A 17,031-nucleotide genomic window follows, 5' to 3' on the forward strand; every position below is an offset into this window, starting at 1 on the left:
GAGAACAGAACCTTATGTATCTAAGGGATGAACATACAGAGGATGATTGTGATGTACCAAATCTGGATGTTGAGTGTTCAACATCTTATTTGTAGTCGGAACTTGAGAAGCTGAGGAAGTAGAATTGAGTAGATTAGATTCACAACACACACAGATCTTCTGAATTTTTGGATGAATTGTATCAGAAATTGACGTAGATCAAAGCAAGCCCTACTTGTAAGGATTTTGCCAAAACTGACTGAAATAGTAGAATAATGATCAACGAGTGAGTTGCAATTAGTGAGATTTCTCTTCTGATGTTGTTGACCTAATTGATCTAGTCTGGAAGCTCTGATACCATGTTGAAGAGCTCAACCATGGCAGAAAAGAGAAAAGAGTCGGTGGAGAAGAAGCTCCATTTCTATGTATTGAAAATGCCAACTGTATATTGGAAGAGTACTGTACACGTCTAACTACTTCTACTAGTTATAACAATCAATCATCTAACTAACTAACTGAACTAACACTACTAATTACACTGTATTAACTTACCTACTGGACCCCACATCTATTCTTTCTACAATTTTCACCTTTATTATTTTTTAGCCTCTTTGTTTATCTACCTCTGTTTCTGAAAAATTAGAGAAGAAAGAAAAGAAAGTAAGGCCATTTTCCTGGAAACAGACAAGGAAGTACGAAAGGAAAAATAAATAAATAAACGATATAAAGAAAAATAGAAAAAAGTAAAAGAAACGGAAAGGAAAAAATAGGCAAATTACAGAAGAAATTCATGTAATTTGATTTTCTGGATTAGGGGCCGATATATTCAATTTTACCATTTACCCCTGTTCATTCTTCTCTTGCTGTTGCTTTTTTTTTTGTACATTCTTTTTAGATTTTTTTTTTATTTTAAAAAAGGAGAATATTATAAAAGCATTGAAATTAATTAGACTCTCTAACAAAGGGGAAAGAGTTAGGTACACATATAGGTCAAATCAATTCGCGCTAAGCGTTGATAATTAATTTGCGAAAAAATTCAGTTGGTTTGCAAAAATTTCAAATGATGACTAATTTTTTAATGCAGACCAAAATAGTGACGATACGAATTACCGTAATAACACCCTAATCAGCATAGCTCATGTTTGCAAGCGCATCTATCTCAAGTTGCTAATGATATTATGGAAGTACTAAAAATTAACTAAAATTTACTGCAGTAATTAAACTATTAATAAAATAGCAAAATGTAAGACATATGCTAAAATAATGTTCTGTCAAAACTTCAGTTTGATCTATTTTGAAAACTAAAAATAATCTTTAACATATTTTCTACATTAGGATATGAGTAGTATATTTTCTTGGGATTAGGAAACTAGTTTTCCGACTCGGAATCATATTCCCCACACTACATCAAGCGACAAGTGAAAATTATTAACTTATCTCTTTAGCTGAGGAATCATTATTTTACCTTAATTAATGTTTCTAAGACCAGTTTAAAACAGGCGTACAAAGGACGCTAAGATATAGGTAAATTTGTGTTTCCATAACCACGCTTGGGTTATTCGAGTATATTTTTTCTCTCCAGTTATAAGCACAATTTCCACGTTGACACTCTTAAAAAAAGGGACCCAAAGCATTTCCTTCAACTTATGATATTTGTTTTTCACCTTTTCTTCAACTTATGACCCACTGAAAAAAGTTAAAGTAAGAAGTATTTTAGAATTTAGTTTTACACGGTAGATTTAAAATTTACAGAAACGTGGACCTTTCAATTAAAGCACGTTCTATAATATCTTGAAATAAGTAGTCTTGTTTTCTTATGAACCATAAAATAAGTTGTCTTGTTTTACTTTTTGCCAACCCACTTGTCCCCACATTTTTTTTGCCAATATATACCGTTCATCCCTCCACCTTGAATACCTCACTTCAAACACCCTTCTGTTTACTTATTCATCATTTTCTTTATTTCTGCTTTAGAGTTTATTCACAAAATATGGGTCATGACTGCCATGGGATTGAGAACAAGAAATCAGTTGCTGTAGTTGGCCTGAAGATCCTAATTAATCATAAGCTTTCTCAGGCCAAAGCAAATCCTAATAATGTTTCAAGATTCACTAGAGTCAAACCCATCTTCCACACGAATTATACTGAATCTAGCAGCAGTGAACAAAATTCTTGCTTCCTCAAATATTGTTGCCTTTGCAACAAGACTCTGAGGCTTGACAAACAAGTTTACATGTATAAGTACGTACTTTAGTCATATGCAACTAGCTTAACTTTATTGTTTTTCTCCATTTTGCATATTAATTAACGGTGCTTATATTAATTAATGCAGGGGTGATATGGGTTTCTGCAGTTTAGAGTGTAGGCACAGGCAGATTTATTTGGATGAAATTAAAGAAATTGAGAATTGTACTAAGAAAATGTTGCGATCTTTTCGCCAATGTGGAGACGGTGGTCGGTGCAGTGAGACTTCGACATTATTGGAGGAGTACCATCAGCGGCGCAACCCCTTGTCATATTCCAAGAATCGAACTATATTCACATTCTCATAATTCATTCCTTTTTCCCTCTATTCCAAAATTCTTTTATTGGTTCCAGTCGAACCATTCGGTATTCGAAATCGTAAATTTGCATCGACTAATTCAGATAAGCATTGCATATGTCTAATAAGGGAAAAAACCGCTTGAGGTTGTTCCTGCAATAATTCAAGGACCCATCAGCAGAAATATCTCTGAGGAGTAGGCTTTCTTCCGTGAAAGATCCCGGTCTATTTCACCACTCTTAAGTGATTTTATTCTCAAAATTGACGTGATGAATATATATTCTAAGTGTATAGTTGAAGTGATACATAGGAAATATACGAAGTGACAACATGAGCTGTCGAAGATGTTGATGTGGGTGCATCCGTCCATGAAAGTCTCCTACGTGACAATAATTGATGACGAGGATGATTTTAACCCACACTACTTCTCTTTATCCATTTTTGTATTTTCGAACTTTATGTAGATTTCAGAAATAAGTAAAACTCGTAGTAGTATATATTTCAAGCATTCTCTTTTGAGCTAATTATGTTTATCGAATACTGTTGTTCCTGTCCAATTGTTGTCAATTCGCACTAGTTGCTTTATTAATTTTTTCTCTCTAATTAAATACACTCTTACTGTTACTTTTAATTCGACGTTTGCTTGTTAGGGTGGAAATACAAAAGAAAGAAATAATGCTGGGAAAGACGCGAGCAATGTGTGATAAAATGAAGGAAAAACCTTTTCCAGAACATATATGTGTAACAATTTATATTTCCTTGGCATCTATCTATCAATAAATATATATATATCAAGATATCACATTCCATGAGCAAAGAAAGGGGAGAGAGGAGAAAATGGTTAATTTCAAATTAGGTCACTTAATTTTATTCACAATATCATGGTAAAATATTAATTTATTTTATCACATTAAAGTAAGTAAATTTTATCCACTATAATAGTAAGTCATAGCTGTCTTCCATAGCCTGCTTCGAATCGATTTTTCACATCCAAAATTTTGTATTTATTTTTTATTATTAATTATTGCATACTATTTAGTATTTATTAAATGCTCTTCTTAGTGTTCCATCTCTAATATTTTTCAACTTGCGTTCGCCAAGTAATTAAACTAGTGAATAATACAATTAATATTCTCAATATAGAAGTCGTGACAAACAAATATTGCAGTTTGATAAGCCCATCTTCTTCTTTCAGGCATGATAGATCACCTGGCATAAATTGAATGATGATATATAAGCACGTTTTGTCTCTAAGTGTCATATATATTGCAAAGGACCTTTTATTAAAAAAAATATCTTATATTTATTTCAGATTGAAAATATCTATCTTGGCAGTTGGAAATATGTGGTTCCTATCAAAATTTCTTTGTCCGTAGAGATTACTAACTTTGGAAATACTTAACACGTTAAGAGTAGATCATATAGCAATAAATAAATTAAAGAAGTAATATATCAGCACACATGAAAATTAGCTTACGAATTTCAGTTTATCTTTCTACTTAATTAGCTTTTGAACTTTTTAGTAGGGACGTTGTGTTTGTAAAGCTTGATAGCATATGCTGCAGCGATTAGCCGATTAGGCATAACGTGCGACACGCTTATTCTTCTTCCGTCACATGAGAATTATCACTTATTCGAAGATGATAAAATATGAATAAGTCTACATTTTCATTACCACGTTTGAGTTGTATTTCATTAATTATAATTTATTTTAGTTACTAGTACTGTAGTACACCATTTCCACGTTCAGACACTATAAATAAAAGGGGACCCAAAACTATTTCTATAGCTTATTATGGCCCACTGGATAATTTATTCTGTTTTATGGCACGTGCCACGTGGGATCTATTGGCCGGCAAACACAGTAATGACTAAAAATTATAGAAACATGGATATTATATCTATATTAAGAAACTAAGCTCAAAGTAACAATATAAAACAAGAAAACAAACGATAGAGAGGAAAGAGATAACTTTCTTATTTCATCAAGTGTTTCCCAAGTGTGTACAATGTGATGCCCAAACCCTCTATTTATAGGATGATATTGAGCTAATATAAAGGGATGCCATAAACATGGTATTAACTATTGAGATCATGGGGGAAGATCATGGAATAGGTTATGGAGGTGTGCGAGTTACAATCATAATGGTAAGAAGTAGTGGGAGGTTAATGGAGAAGAGTAGTGGGAGTAACTTCTTTAGGAGTTATAGATATCCACTACTCCCTCTGTTTCAAATTAGAAGAGATACTTTCCTTTTTAGTCTGTTCCAAAATAAATGACACATTTCTAAATTTGGAAATAATTCAACTTTAAACTCTTCGTTTTACCCATTTAACCCTTAATGAGAAGCTTTTATAACCACACAAATGTCATGATCCCACAAAGTTTTTACCCCTAAAGCTTTTAATACCACAAGTTTCAAAAGTCTTCTTTCTTTTTCTTAAATTTTGTGCCGAGTCAAACTACCTCATCTAAATTGAAACGAAGGGAGTATATAATATAATATTTCATAACACTCCCCCTTGGATGTCTATAGATAATGTGTTTCGTTAAAACCTTACTAAGAAAAAATCCCGTGGGAAATATCTTAGTGAAGTAAAAAGAGTACACGTATCTTGTAATACGCATTGTTTAATTTGTTGCCTCGTTAAAAACCTTGCTAGAAAAATTCAGTGGGATAAAACCTCAGCTAAGGAAAAAAAAGTGCAACGCTTATCTTACTCCCCTTGATGAAAATATCACTTTAATTTTCGGAAATGACGCATTCCAATCCCGTATACCAGTTTCTCAAATGTTGAGGTTGGTAATGATTCATTGAACAGATCCACCAACTTATCAATCAAATAAATTTGTTGAATATCTATATCACCAACCTATCGAAGATCATGTCTAAAAAGAACTTTGGTAAAATGTGCTTTATTTTGTCACTTTCAATATATCCTTCTTTCAGTTGAGATAAACAAGCAACATTGTCTTCAATATTATTGAAATCTTCTTTTTCAAAGAAAAATTACACATTCATTGTGTGTTGAGGTACTTGCTTTATCAGTTGCTAGTATCTTGGCATGACTTGAATAAGTATCAATAATTGACTGTCTTGTCGAATATCATAATATAGTAATACCCTCACGTACAAATAGATTGTTAGAAGAACGAACGTAAAGAAATGCATGTATTTGCAAGACCAACAAAATCTTGACAGTATTTATTAGAATAAACAATTCTATATCAAGGATTTCTTTTGCAATATAACACTAATGTATTTCAATACTCCACATATGAGTAAAACCATATCCCGCTAGCATATTGTTATACTCATAGTTCTAGCAAGTAAGCAAGATACATTAGTGCACCAATTGTTCTAGACACAACAACAAATCATGTACGCCATGATTGCTCTAATCCACACAAGGATTTGCTTAAACTTTATTTAATAATTTTTTTGGGAACCTTAATATGCTTCAAAACAGTTTAAATATTTTAATAATTTTTATATACGCATATCAAAATTTTCAGGTATTACTAGACTAAAATCTGAAAGCAACTCCATCCACCACAAAAGGACATGTTTCCATATAATTAATGCAAGGATATTTACGAAAAATCTTGTGTCACCCCACTGGCTTATACTTTTAGTTGTTGGGACTATCAATCCAAAACTTCATGTTTTCCAAGTAAAGTCAATCTTGATTGCATATTTTTCATTGACCAATCATTTATCCATCAATATTCTATGACAGATTTGAGCTCAAGATTCTTGTCAATATTAATAAAATTGAGCGCTACATTATATCAACAATATCGTCGACGATCATTTTACATTGGTTCCATCATAACTTAATAAACACATAACTTATCGAGATCTCACTATTTTCAAGTACCTTAGCCTCTTCCATGGGGTCTTATAAAGCGTTATGCCGTGGTGCTCTTATATAGCACTTGCCTCTTTAGTATGACCATCTTTATCATTTGCTATGTTCCTTCTTCAATAAGTTTTATCTTTGGAACTGATTAGTCTATTACGCTTCATGAGTGTCATAGATTATGTCCATCATGGACTTTATTCTATTTGGAGCATCTAGCAGCTGAAATATAACATTTAGCTTTGGCTCAACAAATGCTTCTAGCAATATTTTGTAAATGAATTATCACTTGAATTTCAAGTTCACATTTTTTTGTACGAGGATCTAGATGTACTCATATCAATTCATTTCACGTATCACTTTTTCAGCTGCCCATTTTCTCTCCTTAATGTTGGGATCACCAACATATTTTTTGACCTTCTTTGGGAACCCTTCTTTGTGCATTGTGGTAGGACAATTAAATCATATAGCACATCCATATTTTTTAGATAGAAATTATTTGGTTTCTGGCCTTGAACCGATTGTGATAGGGAGAAATTATCATAACTTATTGGCTAGATGCGTACAATGCTGATGTATATTAAATAATACATCTCATACCAAATTTCTATTTGGGAGTTTTGTTCTCATAACCAATGGTTTAGCTATAATTGGAGGCATATAATTTCTGCTAAACCAACTTGAATTTAAACCAATATTATCAAGATAAATTATCATAATTTATATTATGGAATTGTGCTCTAATAACTTGAGCAAGCAACCTTGCAAAAGCCAAACTGCAAGTTGATAACAAACGCGCATGTGACCATACAGTAAATGCATCTATTAAAATTATATAATAGTAAACGGTCTACATGGTAGATGACTGGTCTACATCACCTTTTATTTGTTCCAGAAATCAAGGGATTCAATCCTAACCTTAATTGGTATTATCGATCGACAAGATCATAATTGCCACATGGCCAAAGCCACGAAGGAAAAACAAGAGACTTTCTATGAGAAAGATGGCAAAGTGAATGAACTGAGCATCTTCGGAAAGAAAGTTTTTTCCTTACAAGATATGATTTTGAATATGGGAATGACAACAACGTCAAAGCAACTGTAATGATCCGGCAAGTCATTTTAAGAGTAATAGCCCCGATCCCCTAGTTATTGCTTCTCCCATATCTATTTCTGCTATTGTGACTTGACGGGAGGTTTCGTTTTGGTTTTTGGAGTATTTTGGGACACTTAATCCCTAAATGGAGGTTTAAGCCTTAGGATTTGGACTGTAGTCGGAACTGTATGAGACAACTCCAGAATAAAATTTTGTCAATTCTGTTAGCTCCGTTAGGTAATTTTGGATTTAGGGGCGTGTCCGGATTTTGTTTTGGAGGTTTGTAGCTCATTTAGGCTTGAAATGGCTAAAATAGAAATTTAAGTTTGGAAGTTTGACCAAGTAGTTGACTTTTTGATATCGAGGTCGGAATCCAGTTCCAAAACTTTTCATAGCTCTCTTATGTCATTTATGACTTGTGTGCAAAATTTAAGGTCAATCGGACTTGATTTGATAGGTTTCGACATCGAATGTAGAAGTTGAAAATTCTTAAGTTTCATTAAGATTGAATTGAGGTGTGAGTTGTGATTTTAGCGTTATTTGATGTGATTTGAGATTTTAAATATGTTTGTATTATGTTTTAGGACTTGTTGGTTTTTTTGGTTGAGGTCCCGAGGGCCTCGATTGAGTTTCGGATGGTTAACGGATCAAAAGTTGGACTTAAACAGCTGTTGCAAAAGCTGCTGCAATTTCTCTACTGGAAATACAGAAATCGAGCCGAGGATCGAAGCTCAGAAATCGATCCCAGGATCAAAGCCCAGAATTCGAGCCCAGGGTCGAAGGCCAGAGTCGAGGGCCAGGATCGAAGGCCAGGGTCGAGGGCCAGAATCGAAGCCAGGGTCGAGGCTCAGGATCGAGGGCCATGATCGAAGGCCAGAATCGAGGGTCGGGATCGAAGGCCAGAATCGAGGGCCGGGATCGAACCATGATCGATGCCCAGGATCGAAGGTCAGGATCGAGGGTCATGATCGAAGCCTTGATCGAGGACCAGGATCGAGGCAGGACCGAGGGCTTCCTGGACAGAATTATAAAACAGGGGACTTCGTCCCTTGTGTCATTTTTGACGAATTGGAGTTTGAGGAGAGACGATTTTTAATAGATTTTCAAGGAAAAATATTTGGGTAAGTTATTCTAACTCGGATTTGGTCAATATACACGAATATATCATTATTTTCACTATTTAATTAGTGTATTGAGATGGAAATTTGGGAAAATTTTTAGAAATCTCAAACCCAAAGTAAATATGCAAGACAGGTGGATCTCTCGGAATATCGTTCCGTAGTCCCAAAATAAATATGCAGTACAGGGGGATCTCCATGTAACACCCTGAAAAAATTTAAAGTACTTAAGTGTGAAATCTGATAAAATTTGCAAAGAAAATAATGTTTCATGGTGCCGGACTAGGCTTACGTGTTGAGCGGCCCAGGCAAGTAAAGGAAAGTAATGGGTTGAACAATGCACAGGAAAATAAAGGAAATTTTTTGCCGGAAAAGTGCGTGTATGCGGTCCATTATGCGATCACATAATCACTCTGCGGGCCATATAATGGCCGCAGAAGTGAGCAAGAAAGGCGCCATTCTCGCAACAGCTATACAGTCGACTATGCGACCGCATAGTGACCGCATACGCAAACAGATTTTTGATCATTTTTGTCAGCAATTATGCGACCATTATGCGGTCGCATATGCGACCGCAGAACCTGTTCCGGAGCTTCATTTTTGGGTTTTTAAAACCCAACCCTACTTCGTTAAATATACTCTTTGGGTCATTTTTGAACTATAATCTGACATTTTAGAGTGAGAGAGAGTGCCCTAGAGTGAGAAGTTGTTCTTCAATTCTTGCTCAAGTTTTGGAAGATTAAGAAGGGAAGCTCACTAAGTCTTCATCCTAGAGGTAAGATTCTACACCCTAAACCCTAATTTCAAACTTTTCTAAAAATGGGTAATTAGCAAGATAATTTTTGGGCATGGGAGTTATTTATTTTACATGCATGTGTTATCAAAGGGTGTAGGAAGATTGGTGAGCTAAGAATGGTAAAGATTGGGTTGTAGGATAATGGAATCCTCCATAAAAGGGCCTTGAACCCTTAATGCACATCTAGTATTTGATAAAATGTTCAAATGATCTAGAACTATAATCATCTTTCTAAATTTGGTTCAATTTGTTATATTTCTAAAATAGATTGAAGTTGCTAAGAATTCCGGAACCTTTTAGAGTTTAAGGAAGCCCAATTGAGGTATGTTGGCTAAACTCTTCTTTAAGAATTGGAATTCCCATTATCCTTGTATGTTCCAAGATATTGATTACAAATCGAGTATTCCGATAAGTTTTGTGATAAAGATATGTGTTCAATTTGTGTTTCAAATGCTCTTATCAAATTGCATTATAAATTGAGGATGTGTTTCAAACTATGGATTGTGTATCCACATGTTATAATTTCAAGTCGTGATTTATGTGAAAGTTATTATGCCAAGTTTTGTAGGGATTATGGTATTGTGGGACTGCATTTCTACCCGCATATATTGGGGTGAGGCGGCATAGCCACTTTGTGTTGGTATTGGTATTGTTGATACATTTCCACCCGCATACATTGGGGTGAGGCGGCATAGCCGCTTTGTGTTGGTATTGGTATTGTTGATGCATTTTCACCCACATACATTGGGGTGAGGGGGCATAGCCGCTTTGTATTTGTATTGGTATTGTTAATGCATTTCCATCCGCATACATTGGGGTGAGGCGTCATAGCCGCTTTGTGTTGGTATTGGTATTGTTGATGCATTTTCATCCGCATACATTGGGGTGAGGCGGCATAGCCGCTTTGTATTGGTATTGGTATCGTTGATGCATTTTCACCTACAAACGTTTGGGTGAGGCGGCATAGCCGCTTGTGTAGGTTCTTGGTACTTTGGTTATACATCCACCCGCATACATTGGGGTGAGGCGGCAGGGCCGCTTGAGTAGAGTTGTGGTATTGTACTTACACCTCCACCTGCATACATCGGGTGAGGCGGTGGGGCCACTTTGTGTGAAGATGGTTACAGAGGATCTCATCTTAAATCCTATAAATGTTATTGATGCTCTTAATAAGCTTGCTTTGGTTTAAACAGTTATCTATATTATACTATTGCCGCACTGGTTCATCATATTCATCTTGTATTTCTGAATTCTTAAATTGATGTTTAGTTTTCATACTAGTACTATTCGACGGTACTAACGTCCATTTTGCCGGGGGCGCTGCATCTTTAAATGGATGCAGGTGGTTCTATAGCAGGAGATATTGATCAGTGATAGCAGTACACCTTCTTCCCAGCTGATTTGGTGATCCTCACTTCATCCCGGGGTCATGTATCTTTTGTTCTTTGTGTATTCTGTTTGAGGTATAGCCGGGGCCTTGTTGCCGGCATTATCATTGTACTCATCTTTATCTATAGAGGCTCCGTAGACATAGTGTGGGTTGTATAATGATGTTCGGGAAGTCAAACTCGTGTGTTGTGCTTGAATTACTATTTTCACTTCAGATTATGAAAAATGTGTTTGGAATTGAGACTTTAAAATAAAGTAACTGATGGTAAGAAATTGGTATTGCAGACATGATTACTTTATTTGTTGATTAACGAAAACATATATATTCTCACTATTCATGAATGAGTTTGGGTAGAAGGAAATCTAATAGGCTTGCTCGGCCGGGTTCACATGGTTGAACACCGGTTGCGCTCCTCGATTTTAGGGCGTGACACTCCCGGAATACCATTTCATAGTCCCAAAGTAAATATACAAGACAGGGAGATCTCCAGAAATATCATTCCGTAGTCCTAAAATAAATATACAATACAGGGGGATCCTCCGGAATATTTACGTTTGGGACTACAAAATGGTATCTCGGGAGATCCCCTGTTGTATTTCTGTGTACTGAGTTGTTACCTTCTATGAATTCTTCCTTATTAAATTTCAGTCTTTATTTTACTGTGATATTTCATTCTTGCCTTGCTTTATTATTATTTATACCAATAGGGTTCTGACCTGACCTCGTCACTACTCGACCGAGGTTAGGCTTGGCACTTACTGGGTATCGATTGCGGTGTACTTATGCTACTCTCTGCACATATTTTTTATGTGCAGATCCAGGTGCTCCTTATCAGCCGCATTGTCAGTGAGCCGAGATAGCTTTGGAGACTTTAAGGTATATCTACCGCGTCCGCAGACTTCGGAGTCCCCTTCTACTCTTTCACATGTCCATTTTCTTCTGTATTTTTCTTTTGTTAGACTCTGACGTATAGAGACACTAGATTTTTCTTCTGTAGTTTGTGATTCACGATGTTCCGGGTTTTGGGAATGTTGTGTAGTATATTGAGGAGTTAGTTGTTAAATTTATGTTTTCATTTCTTTTATTCCGCAAAAATGTTAGGCTTACCTAGTTATAGAGACTAGGTGCCATCACGACGTCATACCGAGGGAAAATTGAGTCGTGACAGCAACAAATCAAAATAAAACTGGCAAAAAATTTTGGGTCTTATTTTTTAAACTAACACCTCTTAAATTTTTAATTTCCTAACTATGTGATATTGGAAAAATGAAATACATATTTGTTGTATTAAGGAACGACATATTAGTTAGTGTTATAATTTTATTTTGTTTTTCTATTGCTAAGTTGAAATCCATTAATTGACTTATATGGTATATGTATAAGAATTATGTGAAAATTTACGTTTAAGTTGAAGGCTGATATTAAGTGGAGTATCTTATTTGGAGGGATCATGTCCAAATTATAAAAGTTTTAAGATCATGAGAATAAATTATATTTGCATTTTAATGCTATAACCTTTTCGGAATACACATGATTCGAAAATTATATTAATATTATTTAAACATATTATTCTTTTTGCATAGATTCACACACATATCGACTATTTAAATAAAAAATAAAATGGCATTCATAAATCAATAAATAAAGATAATTTTATAAGAAGATAAAATTGTCATGCTCTTATGATGTAGTTTGCATGTTAATAATAGTGAAATTACTTATTGGAGAACAGAGCAGGAGAAAAAGGAAATAATAATTACTTATAAATTAAAATTACACAAGTTTTTATAATAAAAAGTTCATTTGATAAACTATATTGATATACTATATAGATAAATAATGTAATTTTAAATATATAAGTATGATCAAATAACTCTACTTTATGGGAAGATGTTATTGAAAATGATGGTAACGTTCTTGAAAAGGTTGAAAGATCATGATAAAACAATCATATGCTTTTCTAACGTTAGAATCTCAATTTACAAAGATAATACGCCAACAATCTTATGTACTTATATATCTTATTATTATGTAGAGTAAAATTATATTAAATTTCTTGATTTCCTTTCCAGCCAGGGAGTTTTGACAACAAAGAGTCATGATAATGAAAAAGCAACCTAAATGGATGAAAGAAATATGCACCATGAATATCATTTATAAAGAATTATTAGGTGGGATATGCTTCATTACATATTTTTATCTCATAAAATCTAAAAAGTAAAAGAATGACATATGTCTAATTAGAATTTGTATTATTTTATAAGCTATGGACTACATGATTCGGTATATACGTGCAACGGACGTGCCGAGAAACTAGTTCAAATAAAAGCACCTTTTGCCTTCTAATTTTGTCCTAGCCAATATATACTGATCATCGACGTGGCATTTGGTAGCCTCATCAGTGAAATTAGCTATTCTTATTTTTTGGCCTCTCTGACTAGAAACCTGAAAAGTGTCATTTTGTAATTGTTGTAACAACAATATAACGTCTAGTTTGACTATTAACATAACGGAAGGTTAAACATATCGAGCTACATATGCAAGGGGGATCGAAACTTGAATTAATTTGTAATTCAAAGATTGAATTTTTTTTTTTTTTCTGCCTTCACAAGATGCAATAGCTTGCAAATATGTGATGAATGAATTACAACTTGAAGTGATAACAAGGCCAGAACTAGAACGACGCATTATATGCATCTAGTCTTAGTAATAAACATATAATAATCTTCTCAATAAAGTCACTTAACTAGGCTTCACATTCTTTGAATGAAATAGCAAAAATAGATTGCACTTTAGATTTTCAATAAGGCAGCATAGGAAATCGTTTCGGCTCAAGCTTTTCAGATTCCCCGTGAACTTCATCCCTCTATATTAAGGTGGAGAAGAGCAACGTAAAATGGTAAACAAAGTGCAACTCAGAATCAACAGATGGCGGCCAAAGACTCTGTTGCTTATGTTGACGAATTCTATTTCTCAGAATCGGAGAATCTTCTGGAAATTTATGTATGATTTGTATGGAAAATAAACCCACAAATGAAATGTTCGGAAACAGCTCTTATTGCTCGCATTCTTTCTGTGTACTCTGCATCAGCAAATATGTTGCTAGCAAAATACAAGAAAATACTAACGTTATCAAGTGTCCGGATTTCTCTTGTAAAGGCATAATTAAACCGCAATTTTGGCGAGAAATTGTTCCTAAGGAAGTGTTTGATAGATGGGAGACTGCTTTGTGTGAATCTCTGATTTTGGGTTCACAGAAATTCTAGTGTCCTTACAAAGATTGTGCAGCTATGTTGGTGGACGATGGGAGTGAAAATGTAACAGAATGTGAGTGTCCGAATTGCCGTCGATTGTCTGTGCTCAGTGCAATGTCTCGTGGCATAGGGGATTGGATTGCAAAGAGTTCCAGCGTTTGGGTAGAAAAGAGAAAGGGAAGGAATTAGATGTGATGCTGACGGAGTTTGCCAAGAACAAGAAATGGCGGAGATGTCCCAAATGCAAAATCTATGTCGAAAAACTCGACGGCTGTTTACACATAACTTGCCGGTAATTTTCTCATTTATTGATCTTAATTCTTTTGTATTTGCTACAAGGACATGTTGTTAGAGGTAAAATGAAATTTATAAGGTTACAATTTTCAAATAGAACTTTTTAAATTAGGAACAAATTAAAAAGAGAGACTTACATATAAAATGGAACGAATAGAATAATTTTTAGTGGTGACTATAATTTTTTCTTCTTGGACTTGGTATGTATGTTCAAATTGAGAAAATTTTGCTATGTTGCATGCAGGTGTGGGCATGAGTTTTGCTATGGCTGTGGATTAGACCATAGCTCTGGACATGTTTGTCCGCGATCTTAAAAAAGATATTCTAGTCCAAGCGTTCCTTCATATACATGCAATTGCTTTGGACGACTACTGTTGGCCGTTCTGAACTCGTCAAATATTGCAATTGATCGAGAATACTGTTATTCCTTTTAGAGTTTATTTGCTTCTTATAACTTATATAGTTTATCGATATTATTGCTATTCCTTTTAGAATTTATTTGCTTCCTGTTAAAACTTCTGTTTTTCTCTTCAATCGGTTATTAAGTTGAATATTCTTGGCGTCCTTACCGATTTTAATTCTGCGTTAACTCTTTTCAATTATAGTGTTCTCCTTACTGGTTATTTAACCATGTATAATCCCCCCCCCCCCCCCCCAAAGGCCTTTACATATGGAAATGTAGTTACTTCTGAAGTTTACTAAGCTAACTAAAAGAAAATAAAAATATATATACGAGAATATGACACGCCATACTTGGCAAATAAGGAAAAGAGATTTCATCTCAAGTGCAAGATCTATGTAGAAAAAACGCGATGGTTGCTTGCACATAACTTGCCGGTAATTTTCTCATTCATTAATATTAAACACTTGTATTTCACTATTTCAAACACTAATGATTAAACTTCAATTTTTTTGCAGATATTAGATAGAACTTCAATATCTAATATATTGTTGAAATTTTAAAATAATTGTGTAAATAAATAATAGTCCAAGTGAAATTATGATTTTTACTCACAAATATACAATATCATGTTCGCATTTGAATTTTATTTTTCGTTAAACTCAAAAAGATTTGAAAAAAAGTTTTCCAAACATGTTTTTCATGTTGGAACACTACTAGAAAACTGTCAAAATTCGTCCTCGAAATACCGACCGAAATCGGTTGGAAAAAAAACCCGACCGAAATCGGTCGGAAATTAAGTAAATTGGTCGCAAAAGTCAAAGAAAATATTTCTGACAAGGGAAATAGTGATCCCACGACAAATATATAACAATTCTGAGCGATTTCGGTCGGAAATTAGTCAACATTTGACCAAGACCTGGTCATACTTGTATATTATCTACAAAAATAATTTTTAATTAAAAATTTTCAAATATACCGACCAATTTCGGTCGGCAAATTTGAAATTATGCTTTCCCGCCCAAGGCAATTAGTTTTTAATATAACAAATATATGTGTGTGTGTGTGTGTGTGTGTATATATATATATATATATATATATATATATATATATATATATATATATATCACGACCCCAAATTCCCTCTGTAGGCTGTCGTGATGGCACCTAGTCTCTAAGACTAGGTAAGCCTATCAATGCGGAATAATAGTAAATATCTGAAATAAATAAACTACAATTCAAACAATTTCAACTCCCAAAACCCGGTAGAAATAAGTCACAAGTTTCTAAGAATTTATCATTAATGTCTCTATATAACAGAGTCTAAAGAAAAAAGGAAGCAACATAAAATTGATAGAAGGGGACTCCAGAGTCTGCGGACGCTGGCAGATATACCTCGAAGTCTCCGTGCGCAGGTAACTCACTGACGTCTAGGCTGGTAAGATGTACCTGGATCTGCCCAAAAAGATGTGCAGAAGCATAGTATGAGTACACCACAGCGGTACCCAGTAAGTGCCGAGCCTAACCTCGGTAGAGTAGTGACGAGGTCAGGTCAGACCCTACTGGAAAATAATAATTTTATGGTAAAATGTTTAACAATATAATAAAATAAAATGACTATGGAAATGAATCAACTAGCATGTCACCAATTAATTACATAAAATGATGGCAAATAATATCTCGTGGAATCAAAACAGAATTCCTTTCAACTTTATGAAAATCACAACAAATAATCAAAGGCAACTATGGCCATAAGTCAATATCAACAAGGGCACTCACGAGGTACCGCCTTGTAGTCCCAAATCATAAATAAATTCACAATATCTCATTTCCTTATCTCACCACGGGAGCCTTCACAATTTATTTTAAAGAAAAAGTTTTTTCCCGAAATAGCATCCCGCATTTTAGACATCATTATCACACCGCATGACTTCTAGTAGTTCCCCTACTAGTCACGCGTATCAAGCCACCCTTATCTCACCGCATGCGTTTCAATACCCAGATCTTATACCACCGCATGCGTATTAATATCGCAATATATCACAATTTGCACCTCAAGTGCTCAAATAATTTAACGTGCCAACATAATTCAACAATAATATTTTTCACAATAAAGAGCTCACGGCTCCTGCCAAAATAAATCATCAATAATATATTTTCCATAATAAAGAGCCCACGACTCCATCACAATGAGTACAAAAATCTCACACAAATATTCAGGAGTATATAATTTAGCAAAATAATATTTCAAAATCTTTAATACGTTGCTTCAATACCAAATTTAAAATGTCAAATAAT

General features: G+C 34.4%; 1 pseudogene; it reads left to right on the forward strand.

Annotated features, from left to right (window-relative positions):
* Positions 1-1,969: 1,969 nt before the first annotated feature.
* Positions 1,970-14,647, forward strand: LOC107778396 (E3 ubiquitin-protein ligase RSL1-like; annotated as a pseudogene).
* The last annotated feature ends 2,384 nt before the right edge of the window (positions 14,648-17,031 follow it).

This window comes from Nicotiana tabacum, chromosome 4 (assembly GCF_000715075.1).
Source record: "Nicotiana tabacum cultivar K326 chromosome 4, ASM71507v2, whole genome shotgun sequence".
Taxonomy (NCBI): domain Eukaryota; kingdom Viridiplantae; phylum Streptophyta; class Magnoliopsida; order Solanales; family Solanaceae; genus Nicotiana; species Nicotiana tabacum.